At 38.5% G+C, this 20,958-nt stretch overlaps 1 non-coding gene across 1 annotated transcript; it reads right to left on the reverse strand.

Moving 5' to 3' along the window:
* Positions 1 to 8,521: 8,521 nt before the first annotated feature.
* Positions 8,522 to 13,830, reverse strand: LOC114269027 (uncharacterized). The gene is made up of 2 exons (XR_014335185.1): positions 12,772 to 13,830; positions 8,522 to 9,102 (listed from the first exon to the last, which is right to left on the reverse strand). It is a non-coding gene; the product is annotated as an uncharacterized LOC114269027 (transcript).
* Positions 13,831 to 20,958: the final 7,128 nt, after the last annotated feature.

A 20,958-nucleotide genomic window follows, 5' to 3' on the forward strand; every position in this document is an offset into this window, starting at 1 on the left:
GACAAGCTTATGATCAGCCGCTGGAGGCTCAATCGAGACCTGATAAGCTGTCCCAGTATGCCGCCAGTATGTAAGCGCAGTGGGAAGCTCTGGCCAATGGGTGCTCCTCCCCGCCCAAGGAGCCCCTCTAGCATGGGCCTTGGTCGCCCTACGCGCCTCTCTCGCTACACCCTCACCTCTTCACCTCCGCAAGCACCTATCAAGGGTGGCATGTGATGGGTCTGAATGAAGGTCACGTAGTCGCCTTTTGCTCTGAAGTAGTCAACATCTAAGCCTACCATGAACTGAGTGACCTCATCAACGGATAGGCTGTCTGCTATCCTCATGAACTCTAGCGGTGGCATCGAAATGATCGGATCAGGAAAGCCCACGGTCTGTTGGACGAACTGCTTACTCAGAAACCAGGCTCGGCAGACTGGGCCCTCAAGTAAGATGCAGAAAACACGATGTGGCCCAAGCCCCTACATACTGGTCCCGTATCCCAGCTGGCATCATGGCCCAAGGCTGCCACATGATCTGCAAATAGAGTGTACAGATTGTTAGTTATTGTTAGTTACTAAAGTGTGAATCAAAACAATTGTAAATCTAAAATGATTGTGTTTGGGTTACCTCGTGGGCAGCCACTGTGTCGAAGTAGTGGCGAAAGAATGCGAAGGTCTCGTGGGTCCTGCGCTAGCATGGACCATCATACCGTCTCGAGTAAGGGACCGTGAGGGGGAACTCCTCCATAGGCTCTGGAGCTAGAGATAGAAAATACGCATAAACCCATAGTTGCAAGGAAAATGCAGTGGTATGTGATCAATAAGGCATGAACAGATGTAGAAAGTGCAAAACAGAAAGCACAATGTATGAACAGATATAGAAAGTGCAAAGTAGAAAGCACAGGTGTTGAACAGATATAAAGCAGAAAATGCAAAGCAGAAAATAGAAAGTGTAAAGAGGGAACTGAAATGTATACCTCTCAGACTTGCCAATAGCTCCCAATCAGCTCTTCCCTCAGGCGGGAGGTAGAGCTTATATATCCATACAGGGTAGTAGGGCCAACTCCGCCCCAATCATAGAAGCACACCCGGGGAAGGGTCACCATGGCACTCAGCAGATACAAGCCTATGGTGTTCCACCTGTTCGAAAACAAGGTGGTACCGAGGACGAACATCAGAAAGCCTCTAGCGTACTGCTCCATCTCCTCTACTGTCTCGGGCTCGCTCTATTGAAATTGCTCAGCGAACTAGCTACATCTGACCATAGCTGTCCAGTACAAGAGTGGACGCACTCCTAGTAGCTCAACTCAGGCGGCCTCCCACTCCCCCATGTCGGTGTCGAACGGGATCAGATCGCCCCTTACTACTAAGCCCGTGATCATGGCGAAGTCGTAGGGAGTCATCGTCATCTCCCCCGTAGTGGAGCAGTGGAAGGAGTTGGTGGTGTCCCACCACCTCTCTACAAGTGCTTTTAGAAGAGGACGACTAGCGATGACCCGCGTCAAGCCGGAGTAAAAGAGGTCGAAGTTAGTTTCGTCCACATTGTCATGAACTCTAGCAGGGAGCTCGCCATACCAATCTCGTGCAGTCTTGGCTCTGTACCCTCTGAAGGCATAAGACTTGCCCTGTGGCAAAAAACTGATGAATCAGATAAGATAGTGATGAAAATACAGTCAGATAAAAAGCAGTGCAAGAAATGCAAGTAAAGAAAGGCAGGGCTCATACCTTAACGGCGATGAACGAAAGGTGAGAAGCCGGCTCCCTCAGCAGGAAGTCCTCCGGTACCCCGAGAATAAAGTTGCTAAAGCGCCTAATGCCACCAGCTGGCAAGATGCGTGTGCAGGGATGATACCTTGCTGGATCAAAAGGGCGTACCCTCAACGGTAGTGGCTCTGGCTCAACCCTAGGCTCAAACTCAGCCTTGAGATCAGCCTCAATACCTCCAGCCGCTTTGCCAGCCTCGGCAACTACCGGCTTCTCCGCCTTAGCAACATGTGGAAATACCGGGGGAATCGTTGAAGGAGTCCCGTCATGTAGTGAATCATCTGTCATGTAGAAAATGAGTGAAAAGTAGGTGAGAAGTGAAGAAAAATGAAGAAAAGAGGGTAAACTTGGAAAAAGTCAACCCTAAGAGGGAGAAAATGGAAAAAAAGACAAAGTCCGGAAAAGTTCACGAAACCTGAGAGAAACTTGAGGAGAACAAGCCTAGAAGGGTGAAAATGAGGAAAACAAATGTCGAAATCAAATTTTGATCGGTTCAAAAGGAAGAGAATCAAAAGGGTTTAGCGAATAAAGTTTGCGTGAGGCATTGGAAAACGCGTAAAAAGCTCGAATCTAGAGAGGGAAAGTGTCTAGAGAGAGAGGGGAGCATTTTCGGACATGAGGTTATGAGAAAATGAAGTATGAAAGCCTATACATAAAGACCCGTGCGTGAAAGGACAAGTTTTCCTCGAATTGCCATCGGTGGCCGACATGTGGCCGGTTGGCCACACTGGTGGGCGGTAAGGCTGTTCAATGGCCAGCAGGTGGTCGATAGCCTCCTCCTGTGGCCGGCAGGTGGCCAGCGGCCTCCCTTTGAGTCTTGATGTTGTTTTATGTCTTTGTTTCCCAAGAATTGCAAGGAAGGTTCACTGTTGGGTTCATATTGTCTCTACGGAAGCTCAAAACTGTGTTTTGGCATACGACGTTCATCACTTGTCAACATGAATGAGGTGTATCCTTTTTAAACTTGTTGCAACATTTTCGAGAGACAAATTGGAGGTTGCCATCGAGTATCATTTTATTCATTTTTGTTAACATTACGCTTTTGTTCTTTTTCGGTGCATAGAGTATGCATTTCCCGTATATGCATGTTGCACGTACGTCATACATCATTTATCATTTGCTCGTAGAACATGCTATCAATTTTTCAAGGAATGTGCTCTTATTTTATGCATAGAATATGCTTTTGTTTCTTACATGGAACATGCTTTCAATACATCGGTTATTTATCTCGCGTAGAATATGCGTTGTTACTGACTTCACTCGTTCTTTTTGTGCATCTATTGCACTCATTCATTTTGTGTATCTATTGCACTTGTTTACCTTTGTGCATCTGTCACACACCCTTTTATTGTTTCATCTTAGGACGTGCGAAGCACAACCCCAAGTGGTTTTCTTGTATCTCAGGACGCGTGACGCGCGGCCTTGGGCAGGTTTCATTTCAGGACGTACAAAGCACGAGCCCGAGTGGTTTTCTTGTATCTCAAGATTCGTGAAACGCGAGCCCAAGCGGTCTTTCTTGTTTCTTGGGACGCGTGAAATGCAAGCCCAAGCAGTTTTTTTGTATCTTAGGATGCGTGACTCGCGGCCTTGGGTGGGTTTCATCTCGGGACGTGCGAAGCACGAGCCCGAGCGGTTTTCTTGTATCTCAAGCTGCGTGACACGCAACCCTGGGCAGGATTCATCTCGGGACGTACGAAGCACGAGCCCGAGCGATTTTTCTTGTATCTCAAGACGCTTGACGCACGGCCCTAGGCAGGTTTCATCTCGGGACGTGCAAAGCACAAGCCTGAGCAGTTTTTTTTCATCTCGAGACGTGTGAAACGCGAGCTCGAGCGGTCTTTTTTGTTTCTCAGGACACGTGAAGCGCAAGTCCGAGCGGTTTTCTCTTATCTCGGGACGCATGAAACACGACTCTGAGCGATTTTCATTCTTTAGTTTCTCGGAACGCGTGAAACATGATCTCAAGCAATTTTCGTTCTTTAGTTTCTTAGGATGCGTGAAACGCAACCCTAAGCGATGTTTTCTTTCCTCGTTTCTTGTTTTGGCGTGGTTAGAGTGTGGTTTTATTTTTTTGCGTGGAACCTGTGTTGGTTTTAAGCTTGAAGCTGCTCATTCATGTGTTGTTATATCATTATGTTGTTTATCATATCTTGTTATTGCTTATTGCATCATCTTGCATAATCATGAGTTTTCAAAATAGCCGGCTTCGCGAAGCGTGTGAGCCCAGTTTTCAAAGTTACATAGTGCATTCCATTTTGCATTTTGCCCCAGAACTACGCTGGTTTGATTCCTTACAAAGGGATACGTAGGCAGCTTGTGGGTGCAACTATTTGTTTGTCTTGATTGTTTGTCCAAGTCTCACAGCCTTGTCAAAATGGGTCATCTCCGGGCTTTGACATTCACTCATGTCATTTCATGACTCCGGGTTCTGTCAAAGAGGGGTAGCTGTAGACACCCCATTTTTTACGACCCTTACGACTTGGACACCATTGCATGCACAACCGATGATGAGTTTATATGCTCGCCAAGTGCTCGAAGTCCTCAGTGGAATGCCACAACTTTGAGCCATTCAAACCCTACACTTTTGTTGCCTCATTCTTGGACCAAGCCTTGGTTCTTCAAGTCTGCAGCTTCTGGTGGCCTGGGGCTGCCAGCCATCACTTTTGGGCTGCCAGCCATCACTTTTGGGCTGCCGGCCACTGATGTGGCTTGCCGTCCACCAATTTCTTTTGCAAATATTTTGTAATAGCTGTGCCAACTGTTTGCAAAGATGCATACATCTTCACCCACGTGTAGGGTTGGATATCCTTGTAGGGAATTCATGTTTTCTATATATAGAAGACCCCTCTCTCATGTTTTAAGGTAAGCAAATTTTGAGATCAAATTTTTTTTCTCTCTCTCTACAATTCTCTCTCTCTCTCTCTCTCTCTCTCTCTCTCTCTAGCAAATCTCTATACTTTTGCCTATAAATCCTTAGCCTTTGCCTATACACCCTTAACCAAATCTTCTCATCTTTGAGTTGAGGTACTTTTGAGCTTGGTTTGAGCTCTTGAAGGGTGTGTTAACTTGGTTTTGTTGCTTGAATTGCTTCTTCTCTTCAAGAGCAAGGAGAACTGGGCAGTAGTGGTCGGCAGGTGGCCAACAGACCACCTTTGATAACCGGCCGGCCATCACTGGTGGCCAGCAACACTCATCACTGGCCGGCCGGCCATTGATGCAAAATTTAGCAACATGTTTGTAAGGCAGAGCAGAGTTATTCTGGAAGTGGGCAACAGTGTATGTGTTCTTTGTGCAACAGAGGCTCTCCGGAAGCAAAACTGTGGTTTTTTTAGGTGAAAACTAAGCATGCGCATGAACATTCCTTGTTTTCCAATGCGGAGTAGTTAGCTTAGTACTTAATCGTTTAGCTTGCTTACTTCTTTTAATTGCACTTATGTTGTAATTATTTAATTAGTTAAAATGGTTAAATAGTTATGATGTTGTAATCATTAATTTACTAGGATAGTTAGTTAGTTCATATGTTGTTGTAATAATTAGCTAAGTTGTTTAGCTAGTTATTCATTCCAGTTTGTAATAGTTAGCTTAATTAGATTAGCTTTAGCTAGTTAGCTAATTAGTTTATTCGGACTCTTCTTCATGAGAGCGCAATGTAATAATGTGTACGTCTTCAAACCCTATGTCTTTCTTCCTTTTATTTACTGGCTTATGATAGTTAGTTTAGGGATATCACGTTTTGTTTAGCATACTTCATATTTGCATCCATTTGTATTACATGCACCGAGGCTCGGTTCATCATTCTAACTACATTGTTAGTTTAAATACTTTTTTGAATACGTGCTTAGATCGCATGCTATTTCATTGATTCATATGCCATATTAGTAGCCGAGCCTATTAATTGCATATCGTATGTGTTGCATTAGTCATATCGCATAGTTAGGAATCATGCATTTTCTAACTTTTTTGTTTATTTTGGCTAGAGTACTATGTGAGCCTTTACTCACTTTAGCATGATTGCATGAATGTTGATGTTGTCATGTTTAGCATGCTTGCCATGAGGCTAAGTGCTTAATTGCTATAACTGCTTGAATGCCCGCAGATGAAGGCTTGTTGCTTTAATTGGAATAATTTAAGTAATGTTCATATGTGATCACTTTTTCAAGTGGTACATATTCCGAAACAATTTTTCAAACAAACATGAATCAAGTGGTCCAATTCTGGAAATTTAGTCTATACTTGTGTGTGTGCATCACATAGTAATGCTAGCCTAATAAACCGGAATAAGAGCTTATAATGTACATAAGATTCATATCATGATTAGTAGAGGCCGATCTTTGATCGAGCGAGTGGGGTTGTTTAAAATCATTCATGACCTTCCCCTCTCATACCTAAGTGCCCGGGTCAGGACAATTTTGGTAATGACGAACACGTGGCCTTTGGCACGAGTCATGGGTTTCCTAAATTTTTCCAAATCAAAATATTTAGGTGGCGAGTCTGTATCTAACAAAGCAGTCCATTTTTGGCAATTTGATTTTCCAAAAGATTTGCCGGATTTGGACTCTTTGGTGTTTATCAATTTCACATTGCACTTGTGAGATTAGATTCAGAATCGCGGGAGTCCGAACTGTAGGGTTTATTTCGAACTGTCGAAAGCGGGCAGGAAAAAAGCCAAGCTACAATGGGGAACAGGCATTGTTTCACTTCCAATTACAGGAATCCCATCCAACCCCCGAGGTGTAACTTCGAACATGGGATTAGTATATGTTCTGTCATTTCCTTGTGTTGATCCTACTCCACCAATATTTATGGCTTCGTTGGTAGGTATAAACATGTTTTGGCCTGTTGGCATTCTAAGAAAGGGCTCATACCATGACTGAGGCACTGGTATTGGTCTTTCAAGTGTTTGATTATTGGTTTGACCATTGTTTTGCCCATTATTTTGTATAGGCTGTCTATTTCGAGCCAATTGTTACTGAAGCAGATTTATGTTTTCTTCAGCTTGTCTAATGATGGGTGGTTGATATGTATGCATTCCATCCAAAAAGGATACTACCCACATTTCTATTATATACATTAACTGTTGTCCCACAATATCCACTAAACCTCCCATTTGATTAACTAGTTGTGTGGATAAGATAGTCAAAGGGCCAACTTCTTGGCCTTGCCCAATATTTTGGACTTGGGTTGTATACCCTGAAGTAATGGTTTCTTCGACCAACTGTGGAGGATTGTTTGAAGCAGGCACATTTTCAGGATGTAGCTCAACATTTTCCTCTATATTAGCTCCTTCTACACATTCTTCGAGGTGGTCATTTTCTCTTCTTGCTCAACGTCTAGCCATTTTAAAGGTCCCATTGGGCGTGCCAAAAAATATATGTTGGCTTTTTTGGCTTTCGAAGGTTAATAATGTAATTTTAAGCGTGCCAGCAAGGATCAATAAGTCCTTACAAAAATTTTAATTGCCAACCAATTATCAAACGATTGTGTTGAAATTCTTTCAACCTCAATGAAGATGACTTTTACTGGTGGCTTTGCTTAGGAGAAAATTAAAGATATCGACAATAACAACAGATAAAAGCAGTTTCATGAACTAAATTTCACTAAATAGTAAGAACTTATAATGATACCCTCGCACTTCACAGTCTCGAAGGGTTTTATACCAATAGACTACTTGGAACTACTCTTAAGAATCGAAGTGCAGTATAGAAATTGAAGAACTACAAATGTAAAAACTAGAGAGAAAATATAAAGTAAATAACTGGTTTCTGTATTTGAGTCTGGCCCTCTTCTGTTAGCCTTCTCTTTTATTTATACCTTCTAATGGTAACCGTCGAAATGCCCTTCCACAATCACTGGTCATGGCCTTGAACAGTTTGTTTCCATTATGCCATTCTTATAGTTGGACTTCCCTCATGAATTTGAATTTGAATTGTGAGTAACTGTTGGGTCACGTCACATTGCGCCTTCTAACTACTCCAATGCTGTACATATCCATTGTTACCAATATGAACTGCCACGTGTCTGTCGATGGTTGGAGATCTTCACTGATTCTCCAATTTACCCCTTATACTCTACGTGTCAGGCTGTGATAAGACTATACAAAATATATAGCCAACAGATATACAAAGTAAAATATATATTTCAATATAAAAGAGATAATAATATCATTTTTTTAGCTATACGAATTTTTGATGAAAAATTGGTCAAGTGTTATATGAATTAAAACTTTAAGAGAGCCCAGTGTAATTACGTCAAATTAGTGAAGCTTATTGTATTTTCTTCAAACCTCAAGTCATATACGTAAATATTTAAAAATTGTGGGGACATCTCTCATCTGGGGGGCCTTACAGGAGCTAATGGGAGTCGCAAAGTTCCTAATACTATCATCAAACACAAGCAACCAAGAAGGCCCATTGTGATAAAGAGGTTGAAGAGAGGGACATTGAAAGTTTGAAATAACTCCACTGTTGTATTGTTCCTCTGTGTATAATTGTTTGATTTTATTGATTGTTTTGCAGTGTGAGTTTTTATGAATATTTTGATTTATGCCAAGAATTTTCATTCACATAGTCCAAGGCCTAATATGACAGATTGAAATCTTTATTCAAATCCAAATACAGCACAAAACTGCCCATGAATAAGCCCCTGTATAAGACTCATGAATGAATGTCCTTCAGAGACTGTTAGATCAAATTAATTTGCTAGATTAAGATCTTTATTTATTTATTTATTTATTTATATTTTTTATGATGAAACTAATTCTGGACAGAACAAACAAGTTGCAGAACAGAAGAACTGCGGCTTCATTATACACGAACATGATGGTCATAACTCATACATAGTACTCTGTTGATCAACTATCAACCACACATTTAACATCATGACTAACAAATGAAATAAAAACAATAGTTCTGAATACATGCATATCATGGGAGTAACATTGTCATCCTCTTTATTTACCCCGGGGAGATAATTGATGCAGTTTGGCTCAACAAATTATCACCTCCACCTTCAGAGATTGCTGCGCCACTCAACGGGACCTTTGGTCCATCTTCACAGCAGGAAGTTAAAAATAGTGCCATATAGTAATACCAGATACCCAGAATTTTACCCAAAAATATGAATGTGGTTCAGATTCATTCTACACATGGACCACACAAATTCTGGGCAAAAAATTGGGCTTTCTGAGTAACCAGACTCACTGATTTAGTATAGTCTCTGGAAAATTGAGGTTGGTGAAGACGAATCCTTTAATTTGTCCAGCAGGAGTTTGCTGATAAGAGTTGGTACATTGAATAAGATCTACATTATGGCACAGGCACACGAATCTGAATCTTCATCATCAGAGTCACTATCATCACTGCAGGCACAGAAAGGAAATATGACTGAGATTTGGATAAAATGAGAAAAAGTTAAGTAAATTGTTCATTCAAATGACACGAATATTTCCATCTATAATTTCTCAGCAACAGGGAGGAACAAGATATACTATTTATTTTAACGATGAAAGGTCTACTGTTTATTCACTGCTTGACAACTGGCATAGTCCAGAAGGTGAAAGCCGTCTTCTGGTAGTTCATGCAGCTATGTTTTTCTTGTAAGTTCTTGAAATGAAATGACATTGGCCACCTTCAGTAAGGTTCGAAACAAAAAACCTATAAAAGCACTCTGTCTTCTTGTTTCTTTTCTTTGCAAAAGAGAGGAGCACATGTGCCTAGGAATGCATACTAGGAACCATAAGACACATCCCAACAATTCGTAAGTTCCTTATATATAATCTCATTTGAAGAAACTCATTTTTATATATTTGTTTGGCTCACCCCCAGAAAAAAGTCTAAATATCACAATGACCCATATTCTTCATTTCAGGTTTGTCCTTGTGTTTTTGTGTTGGCCAGTATTTGAGATTTCATGATCATTCCTTATTTTTTTCTATTTGTGAATTTTGTTTGAATCTAAAGGAGGCCACTATGTATCAAAGGTTAGGCCAGTGATTAGTTCACCCCTCCAAGACCCCATTAATGGGAACCAAACTAGGTGTGATTTTAAAGGTCATGACCAAGCTAGTGCGATGGCAAGTCTTATCCACTCATAGCCTTGTGGCATCAGTTCAAGTCACATGAATTAGCCTATGCGCCAAAAAAATTAGGGTAAGCTTACCTACGTACTAACTCTCCCAGACCCTACTGTCAGCAGGAGCTTGTGCATTGGGTACAATTTTATTTTATTTTTTTCAAATTTTCAAGAAAGGTGTCAAAGATCATTTTTGTACATGACCAAATCATGTCAACCAGTAGTTACATTATATGATTTACTAACAAATTCAAGTGATATGGATCTTTAAGACAAAATAAGATCCCAACAGTCAAAGCATGAGACCAGTAAATTCTTTGTTGTACATGAGCAAATCATGTCAACTAGTTGTTCTAAAATTTATGATTTACTAACAAATTCGAGTGATAAGAATCTTAAGACAAAATAAGTTTCAAATAGTCAAAGCATGAGACTATATATAAAAAGTTACATTAGAGAAATATCCAGAAGTCTTATTTCTTAATCTTGGTAGTCTAAACAAATATTTGAAGCATGAAGTTTCTTAAACTTGTTACTAATGCATTATCTTCACCTCCCATAATGATAATCTAACAACATTTTATTCTTATTAACTTGGCCTTCTTAATAAAATTCCTATAAAATATAAACTATACGGCTTAGTTTGGTTTGGTATCCAATAAAAGTATAAACTACCAAAATCCTTGGGTACTTTCCTTTGTCTCACATCACTCTCCTTTCTAATTTGGCCTCAGTTTGGATCCTTATTTATCTCAGCATATTCAACTACCCTTCCCTCTCTTCTGTTTGTAAATCTAAATCCTTTTTCAATAACTTTAAATCTAAATCCTAAATGGGGAGAAGGAATGTTGGAGGATTTAAAATTAAAGAATCATGAAATAAAATAAAAACCCAGGTCCCCTAGTAGCACCTGCTATTGGATAATCAACCTCTCTTGCCATGGCTTTAGAGTTTCTTGATTTGCCTCCATCTCTAATAGGACTGGACTACGTTTCAGCAGATCGGAGTCGCGTTTCAATGAGTTTCAACCCACACACCCACCTCTAAGAGGAGGGAGAAGTTGAACCTAACATTTTTTAGAACTCCTCAAATAGATGATGACCAACCAAGTTGCCAACAGAATAACAATAAAAGAAATAAAAAAGAATTCTAGAGATAGCTGATGTTTGTACTCTTGAGTCTTGTTGATGAAAGTCTTAACTCTATTTGCAACAAAAGATGCTTTTTTTGGTTGTAAGCTACATAACAATGCAACCCATTTACTCAGTTCCTATTTTCCCAAGAGGACAAGGACACAATCTCTTCATCCCTAGGATCAATACTCGAAATTCTCAAGAGCTACTGGAGTTGATGCTATAATAAACCCCAAAAAAAAGAAATTTTTTTTTTTTGTAGATTCCTAGTTAATTCTTTAGTTGCAGAAAATGTAGCAGATTTGTTCTTCATGCCTTCAAGAGGAAACTATATAGTAGTTCCAGTTCATTATTAGGGCTAAATGCATCTAAGGGATAATATGCACCCACTTTCTGTAGCTGGTATTACTAATGTTGAGAACATGGTTAAGGAACAAAACTTTTCCATGCTGTGTTTCTCAATGTATAATGTGGTGAAATGTCCTGACTAGGATATCATTATTGCGATTCCTTGTGGCATTCTGTTTGGCTCCGCTGTGTGACAAATTTTTGTGCTATCAACAGCCTAAACTACAGTTAGCCAAACAGAATGTTTGTAGCTGAGACTGCTGGATACATAATAAAATTGCCAAAAAACCCTCTCCTTAAAAAATAACATTCAGATAATGACAACAATGGTAAAAAGATGAATCTAGAAAACTAATTCTCTCAAATGGAATACAGATCAATCATGTGAATCTTCAAGCAGTTGCAATTTGTGGAGCAATTGTGAAAAAGGCTTATTGCTTAAGTGACATAACAGCACTATTCATGTTTTCTAGGAGTTCTTCTCCTTTTTTGGGTGTGTGTGTGTGTGTACATGTGGCTATGCAAGACAAGAAAGGGATTTGAACCCATAACATCAAGGTTGAGAGATCATGTAACTGTTGAGCTCAAGGCCCATGGTTCATAGTCCTAGGGCTTGTAACTGGACTAGTGGTACCGACCATGAAATAGATCATAAAATACAATGGTGAAGCATTAGAAGGGTTATATATGCCCCAAAACCCACACATAAATCTGAATGTCGATACACCACGTTGAAGTTCTACTGCCTACATGGTCTGTTCATTAGACAATGGAAAATAAGAATGGTACTAATCTTATAATGAGACAGCCACATTAACTAACCCTGGCAGTGGTTGTGAGGGAATTGATGATGACAAGGTTGCTCAAGTGTTGAAATAAGTCAACAGCCAACAATATCAGAGCTGGATTTAGATTATAGATTACAATGGTCCTGATAGGTCCAATGGGCATGCACTGACAGTAACAATACTTCAATGACTTGATAGGTCAAGGCTGCTGGGGCCACAAAGCTCAATCTTCCTGCCCCATCCTCAATGACATCAAATTGACAACACTAAATTTTCAAGCTGGGGAGAACTATTAATAAGAGGTTATAAATAAAAATGTCTATTGACAATTTGCCACAGTACAAAAAGAAACTGTTTTCTAAAACCATCTGAAAGATGCTGCATTTTTTCTTTCTTTCTTTCTTTAGTATTTTTCAAAGTAGAAAGCAACAGAAAAACCATGAACCTACCAACAAAACCACAGAACTGCTTTTTCATCATTTTGAATGAAGTCCTGATCTTTCCTAATTGAAGATAGAACTTTTAAATTCCACCAACTCAAGATGCAACTAGGTGTTTCTAATCCAGATGTGTTTTAAAGGCAAATGATCAGCATTCCAATTCATATAAAGCAAAACTAAAAGATCAGAAATTCTCATAACTTCACCTACATTATATGTAATCACATGAACTGCAACAATTTATTACCTTGGTTGGAATTCCAGTACCTCTGCAAGCTTGTTCCCATTTTTATCATTCCACTGCACTTTCAAGCGCGGCTTCCCCGACTTTTTCGACAACCCACCTCTCCGAGATGGCAACAAGGACTCTGTCTCGTTATCCTTTTCCGTCTCTCCATTCAATTCAACCTTTTCTGATTCTACACTAACCAGTGGCTTATTTATAGAGCCATTTTTTACATTTTTATCCATTGATGACTATAGTTTCAGAATACTCAAACTTGAACAACAAATATATGCTTATATAAACACATATACACACAAACACAAAGATTAATCTAATAATCAACTCCACTCCAGATCAAAGAAACTGAACAGTGAGCAATTGATGGAAAAGAAAATGTTTTATGAACAATCCCATTTCAAATCAAATTGTAAAATTATTTTAAAAATACAAGAATTAAGAAACCCTAATCCCAAATTTTCAAAAATTACATGAAAACCATCAATAACCCAACAAAGTCAACGCTCATTGGGACATAAATCATCCTTTGAAACAGCATTTCCTCAATAAAAATTAACAAACCCAACAATTATACACTAAGAAATACCATAAAAAAAACTCGAAACCCACCAAAAATTGGACAATTGTTCTGTCGGCAGATCGAAAATGCACCGAAAAAAACCGATTAAAATCGAAAGTCTCTCATTTTCTGCGGCCAACAACAGATTTAACTAGTGTTGAGATCCAAAAAGTCTGAATCTTTATATGTAAGAAAAAGAAAACCCTAGAATTGATGTAATTGAAGAGGGAGAGAACGAGATCGAATAGCAGAGAGAGAGTAGCGAAGCTTGGTTACTTTGGTTTTGGGTACGTATATGTATGTATGTATGTATGTATATATGAGAGAGAGAGAGAGAGAGAGAGAGAGAGAGAGTAGACGGCGTAGATTGGTGGGAGTGAGTTGTCTTCTGGCGAAGGTTCGTTAATTTTGTTGTCAATCAACAGTTTCATTTGTTTGGTAAAGAAAGGAAGAATCATTGGTCTCTCTGTTCCATATTTTAATTTTTTTATAAAAACAAAAAAGGAGCTCTAGTTTATGCCGTAATTATACAACAATGATAGAGACCACTAATTTTGGAGTTCTAAAAAGACCACTAATGAAATGACACTCAATAAAAAAAGAAAAAAAATACAACACCAAAGCCAAAATATCAAATCATTCCTGGTAGGGCCTACTGCCACATTATTAGTGATAGCACTAATTAGTGCTCTCCCTCATTTTCTCTAATTATATAAATTGACAAAAATATTATTCATGTGTCATCAAAGTTAAAAAGAAAAAGGCGAATTATTCCGACTTCCCTTAGAAGAGATCAGTATAATGTTCTTTGATGATATGGTGTAAGAGAGTTAATAATACTATCTATTTATATGACTAATTAATTATTAATGATTATATATGAATAAATATTTTAATACAAATTGAATAAGGACCGAACTATTAATTCTAGATATATAATCTTTTGATTATTTAATTAGAAAAGATGTATATTCCATATTTGTTTTCTCATAATATTAGATGTGTAGAAAAATAAATGTTCAATAGACTATTTTACATTTTTTATTGTTTATTAAGTAGTAGCAATACTAAATTTGCCTTAAATATTTTAATTTTTTTTGCTAGATTAAATAAAAATTTATTTTTTTTATTTTTTTTAATTAAATAAATATATTTTTTAAATTCAATAAATAAAGCATCAATAAAAATTTATGTTATTTTTAAAATAAAATTTTAAATAATTTATTTTTAACAAAATAAATATTAAATAATGAAATTAAATAAAATATCAACAAAAATTAAAAATAAAACATCTATAAAAACTTATTTAAAAAAATTGAATAAATATATATCAATAAAAATTGAAATAAATATATATTATTTTATTTTTTAATTGAAATTTTTATATTTTATTTTATTTTACTAAATACAATACATAATGAAATCAAATACTTAAAGGACAAATATGTTATTTCACAACTTAATTCCATGAATTCCAATCCCATCATTTCTATCCCACATCTCCTAGGACATAATAGTCCAACATATATGGGATTAGTCCGGTGGAACTCCTAATCCGGCTTACAAATTTTCAACTAAGCAATGAACTCCATGGTGGATTGGACATGGAGTCCAATTCCCCCTCCAATCCTTCCAAACAAAAAGTGAAATTCAATATAATTATATCAAAGTTGTAAGTCTTGTTGTATTTTCTTTAAATCTTAAGAGAAGTCTGTAATTTACCTAAAAAAAAAAAAGGTTATGTTTGGATAAAAATAATTTTTTAGAAAATGAGATAGTATATTTATTATAAATCTCATTATTGGTAATAAAATCGATTTGTCAATGTTTTTTAATGTCATTCAAGTTTTTAGTTTAGTTGAGGATTTTTCTATTAAATAAAAATAAAAATTTCAATATTGTGATCCCGTTTTTCCCCCCTCTAAACTCCCTTATATAGAGGAATGTGGGATTATGATTAGAAGTGTGAGAATCAAATTCATGTTTAATTTGTATAGATAATAAAAAATCTCCTTCTCATTTCAATTTGTTTAAAACTAAGAAATCATAGTGAGTACTCTAAATTGCATTCTCATTCCCCCTCAAAATAATCTTTAAAGAAATGGATGGCCTTATTTACAATTTTTTTTTTCACTCCACTTATTAATTGTTACTTATGATATTGTCTCTTAAAAAACTAATATAAAAGTGATACGTACTATTATTTCGACCAATAATTATCATTTTGAAATACTACTTATCCTTATTTCAAATTACTGAATAATTTTTTCTTATCTACTCCCGCTTAATAAATTATTGACACGCCACATGAGATCAATATGCACTTTTATTTTCTTTTGAGCTAAAAAATAAACAAGGAAAAATTACCATTCAATGAAAAGTGGGGCAATTATTTACTAAAGGGTGGCTATCTTCTTGGAGTGTAACTTTTGTTACTTATTTATTTATTTTTACGTATAAAGAGTTATACCCCACATATTTTGAATTATTTTTTTTGTTATATGCATTGATTTATAATTTTCAAAAAACGAATATACGTATTCATATAATAGAATACCCAAGAAGGTTTTTACAGGAACCACCACACACTCTAAAATGACTAGCCTAACCTTCAGGAAGTTAGAGAGAACTAGTGACAGTTTTGTTAGTTTGTAAAAAATTAACCACGCAAAAATTAGGGTTGAGGTAGGGCTACCAACAAAAAAAAGGGCTATTATTTTTTATGAATAAATATAGTAATTGTGTGTATCAATTTCTGACCATACTGTCAATCAAGCAATCAGCTGGAGAACACTAGCAGAATAGATTAAGCCTGAACGACCTGAAACAGAAAGAAGAGATTCCGGCGGTGGTTCGTTCATTTGGGACACTCCGACGATCAAGTCAGTTATCTCTTAAAGATAGTAAAAGTGCTTAACTCACTATTCAAAATATAAATTGTGTACCTTAGACCCATGGGGTGCCTCTCTTTTATAGCCAACTCAATCCTAGCCTCAATAGAAGCCTAGCTTCAATGAACTTCAGCTCAGTGCTTATCTTGGACTCTCCAATAGATAAAGATAAACTTCCTAAGAGCTTTATCCTTATTCAGGCTGAGGTCCTTCCTCATTCTAGAACTCTTGTCCCTTATCCGTTTATTCCGGACTCCGGTATTCTCTCAGATGACCTTGGCCTAGCCGAGATCATCTCAGCATCATAACCAGGACACGTGACACCTCGACTGACACTTCGGCGCCACCTTGGCCACGTGTCGTCATTCAAAATTCATGTCCCCACAACTGCCCCTTAGGTTCTATTACCTCGACATCCTGAGGTGATAGAACCTATATCTATACTTCCTTCTAGCACGTCGGCTATCACGACCCCATTCTGCTCCTAGTAGAATGGTGTCATGATGGCCAGTAATCCGAGATTACTAAAGGCCAACTTACAAAGTCACACACAATCAGAGTATACACATGGGGCTTACATATGCGGAAGCAATAAATTTAAATCTAATTAGTCTATAAGAGCTGTGCATAGATTAAATGAAATGACATGCATTTTAACATGGTTCACAACTTGAATGCAAATAAAATAAAGGTGCATGTTACATCTTGATCAAAAGGCTTCTCAAGCCGAAATATACAAAAGACATGTAATACAAACTAAGAAGCATAATCTTCAAGATACTAGCCAAAAACATGAATCCAAAACATCTTGCAAAACACATCTAGGCGTCACCGCCTTCTTGCTCGTCACCTACATATATATAAGGAGATGGTGAGCTTGGATACTCAGTGAATGATATAATTACTAAAGGTTTGAATGAATGATATCCGAGTTCTTTATTAAAATAATACATATCATTGCTTGTACAAAATCAGGGGATGAACCAGGTTCATCTATCAAGTCTTTCAAAACTTCAAGGGATGCTTACTAGCATCAATATAATACAAGGGATGACATTCCAAACCAACCCACGCGATAAACCATCGGTGGCAAGACAAATGAGATATCTCAAACAAGGGTGCTAGTTGCATTATAGTCCCCTAGCACTAAGGATTTTTCAAGACAAACGCACTAGTTGCATTATAGTCCCCTAGCACTAAGGACTTTCCAAGAATGTCATCAAAACGAACATAATACTTGATACAAAAATTAGGGATAATCATTCATGCTTGAACAAACACTTTTCCAAAACGAAACAAGCAAAGCTTTTATCAAACGTTAGAACATAGCTTTATTAAAAATACCACTCACATAGCTCTTCGGGTGTGGGGATTACAAGCAAGGATCCAAGGCCTACAAGTACATAATAAATCCCATTGAATGCATTTCAAGAAGACAAGAAGAGATGCTCAAAGATGGATATGAAATGCATTCCTAAAACAAGCTTTACATGAGTGTAAATGATTTCGGCATTTCTTTCAAAACTAAGTCAAGACAAAGCAAGACATGTGCTAGGAGTTAAAACAATGTTTCTCATCTCGGGAAACATACTGGGTACTAACCAGGTCTTGGCCGAGGTCCCACACCTCTTGGCCAAGGTATGGTCTCCTAGGCCTAGGTGCGCATCTAGGCAAGAGTGGGTCTCGGTGACCACACTTAGGGAAAGGTGAAGTCTGGAAAATTTGGGTTTCCTTTTGAAGAACATGAAGAACATGAAGGACAAGAACATGAAGAACATGAATGCGAAAATCATAACTTCTTTATTCAAAACCTGAGATTTCATGAGATGAGTTCGAAAACATGAAACTGGGTACCCATACTTGAAGATCTTATGAAAACAACACAAAACATGGATCTTGATACAAACTTTCGGATCAAAACATGATTTTATTTCAAGAACACAAGAACATCATTTTCTCTTTTTAAAACAAGCTTTAAATCAATACATGGCTCATGAATCATGCTAGATCATGCAATGTGGTTAGATTAACATAAAGAACAACAAGAGTAGATCAATAATCTAACCTCAAAACACGGATCAAACGGTTCAAGGTGTGCAGATCAAGCTTGGAATCAAGCTCTCTCACTCTAAGAACTTCTCCTTCTTCCCTAGAGCTTCTCTCTCTTCCTAGGACAAAGATATGACAAATGATGTAGGTTTTCTCTCTCTGCCAGCTTACTTAACCCTCTGCTGGGACATGTGGCAACGATTGGTTGGCTCTCCTAAAAAAGTTGACAGAATGACAAGACAAGAGTATGACAAAGTGTGTACAACAAGCAAGGTGACAAGGGCACTCTAACAAGGTAAAGACCTCGGGTCAAGACATAGACTTCGGCAAGTAAGGTCTCAATGATCTCGGCTAGGAAGGATAACACTTGGCGCAGCTGTGCCACACCTCGGCCTAGATGTGCCACACCTCGGTCTAGGTCATACCAGTCCCGGAACAAGATCATTAGGTGCAGGGATCAAAGATCTAGGACGCCTAGATGATAACATCTCGGCCTAGATGATGACATCTCAGCCAAGACGCCAAGGTGAATGTGGAGGTCAACCAGAGTGGTTCTAAGATGGTCTTAGGTGTAAGGGGTTCAAAGGTGTGACCTAGGCTTAAGATGATCTCGGCTTAACATGCACCAATCAAGGAACAAAGCATGCAAGCAGCACTTAGATAAAGCAAATCAAGATCTGCAGATGCAAGTTTAAGCAAGACAAAGATCATGCAAATGACTTAAGACAAGGTGAGGGTTGTTACATCGGCTAAGCTCGCTTTTTTATTCATTATCGAAATAAGAACTTGTTGGCTCAGTATGACCAGGACCTATAGTCTGCTTCCATCAATGCCTCAGAACCATTAACCAGGGTTGTTCAAGTTTCTCAGTCGAGATCATCCTCCAGGCCGAGGTACTGCTCCATTAAATCAAGAATTCCAAGAGCTCCTTCACGCGTATGAGCTGTCACGCATAACAACTCAATCGTTTTAGCCACGCGTCTTCCCCTCACTGGATCGTACTTGATACGCGCCTGTAAGTCGTCTTGTGTTTGGGTGTGCCGTCTGACAAGCACGTCGCCCTAGACATATTGATGGTATTTCGCCGCCATTCTCCGCGTTTGATCAAAATCAACTTTCTCTCTCCGTCTCTTCACTTTTGCATCCTCGTTCTCAAGCTCCCAACTCTTTCTCTCTAAAAATTTTTCTCCTAAATCTGCCATTGTCGCTCTCGCGAAGCTTTCTGCAATAACTTCCGTTCATTCCCCTCTGGCGAGGATTTTGCTGCACTTTTCCGATTGCTGCCACCGTTTAATCTCGGCAACCCTAATCTTCCCCTATAAGTCACTGTTCCTTCGTTTTGATTTTTGTTTTTCCTCAAACTGTTATATCTGTATACTGAAATTGCAACGTCATTCGCATTTGTATTTTTGAATCCAACCATGTATTCTGAGCATATTTATCTCATGATTTTGCTTTTTGCCCAAACCGTTCTTTAATATACACACAATACCCACATACTTGTTCATTCTGCCACTGTTCTTGGCCTTGTATCCTGGCACACACTCTGTCACAGTGTTCTTGATGATGCACCACTATTCTTGATTCTGAATCATTGCACTTATTTCTGTTTGCCGTGTTTTTTCCAGATTCTTGCCTTCAATCTCCATTTGCTTAGACTTAGGTTTGAGATTTGCCATAGAACACACGAATCTTAGGGAAAAACTAAAACAACCTTTACTTCGGATCGCAAAAAATCTTTACCCTAGCGTTTGTTTAGGTTTTGCCAAGGTCTTTTGAGCCTTTACAGAACACTTTATTTCCAACTTATACACCTTCCCCCTAAGCCGACGTCATGGGTATGTGGAAACATAGGGTAAATATCCCAACCATGCTGGAATATTTTAGGCAGGAGTTTTCCATCCACGTCGACGTCCATCTAAGGTTGGCTGGGGAGGAAGACTCCATCATGCCCACAACTGATTCTATGCCTTTCCTCGTTGTAGCTTTTATTGAGTGTGGACTTAGGCTCCCATTAGACACTTCTTCCGTGAGATACTCCATTACTATAAATTGAACCCAATGCAGCTCGCCATTAATTTCTACCGAGTCATCAATGGTATAATAGCCTTAGCCAAACAAGAGAATGCTAGGGTTACCTTAGCCGATATCCAATACTGCTACACCATGTGTCGCCTCAAGTTGGAGAAAGGCTATATTTACTACCTCAAGCCGAGGTCCATAGAGTATAAAATTGTTGCCGACCTCCCAGACTCCAACAAGGGAGCCGGGGATGATACTTCATTATCTCGGGGAACTGGGAGTTTGCTCCAGATAAGGACCTCCATTACTACCCTATTCCTCGAACAGTTTTTGTAGAGGGTAATGGTAAGAGCCCAGTGTTTATACTTACTTGTTTTTAAAGTCTTCAATACTTCGTTTGTTCTAATGTTTGTTTTTCTTGCAGCTTTTACTCAACCAGCAAAAGACTTCTGCAAGTCCTTTTTTCCCAACAAGGGCTTGAAGAAGTTGTTGGATCTACCTATTTCGAGGAGGAGAGCTCCTTTGCTACTCAACTTCATTCCCACCTATAAGTCGATTCTTCCTGACGTTCCAAAGAAGAAGAAGAAGAGTCAATCTCCTCCGTCTGCCACTACTCCTTCCACAACTACTTCATCATCTCGGCCAGATCAGGGGTCAACCTCTGATCCA

This window comes from Camellia sinensis, chromosome 7 (genome assembly GCF_055761805.1).
Source record: "Camellia sinensis isolate YWXY chromosome 7, ASM5576180v1, whole genome shotgun sequence".
Taxonomy (NCBI): domain Eukaryota; kingdom Viridiplantae; phylum Streptophyta; class Magnoliopsida; order Ericales; family Theaceae; genus Camellia; species Camellia sinensis.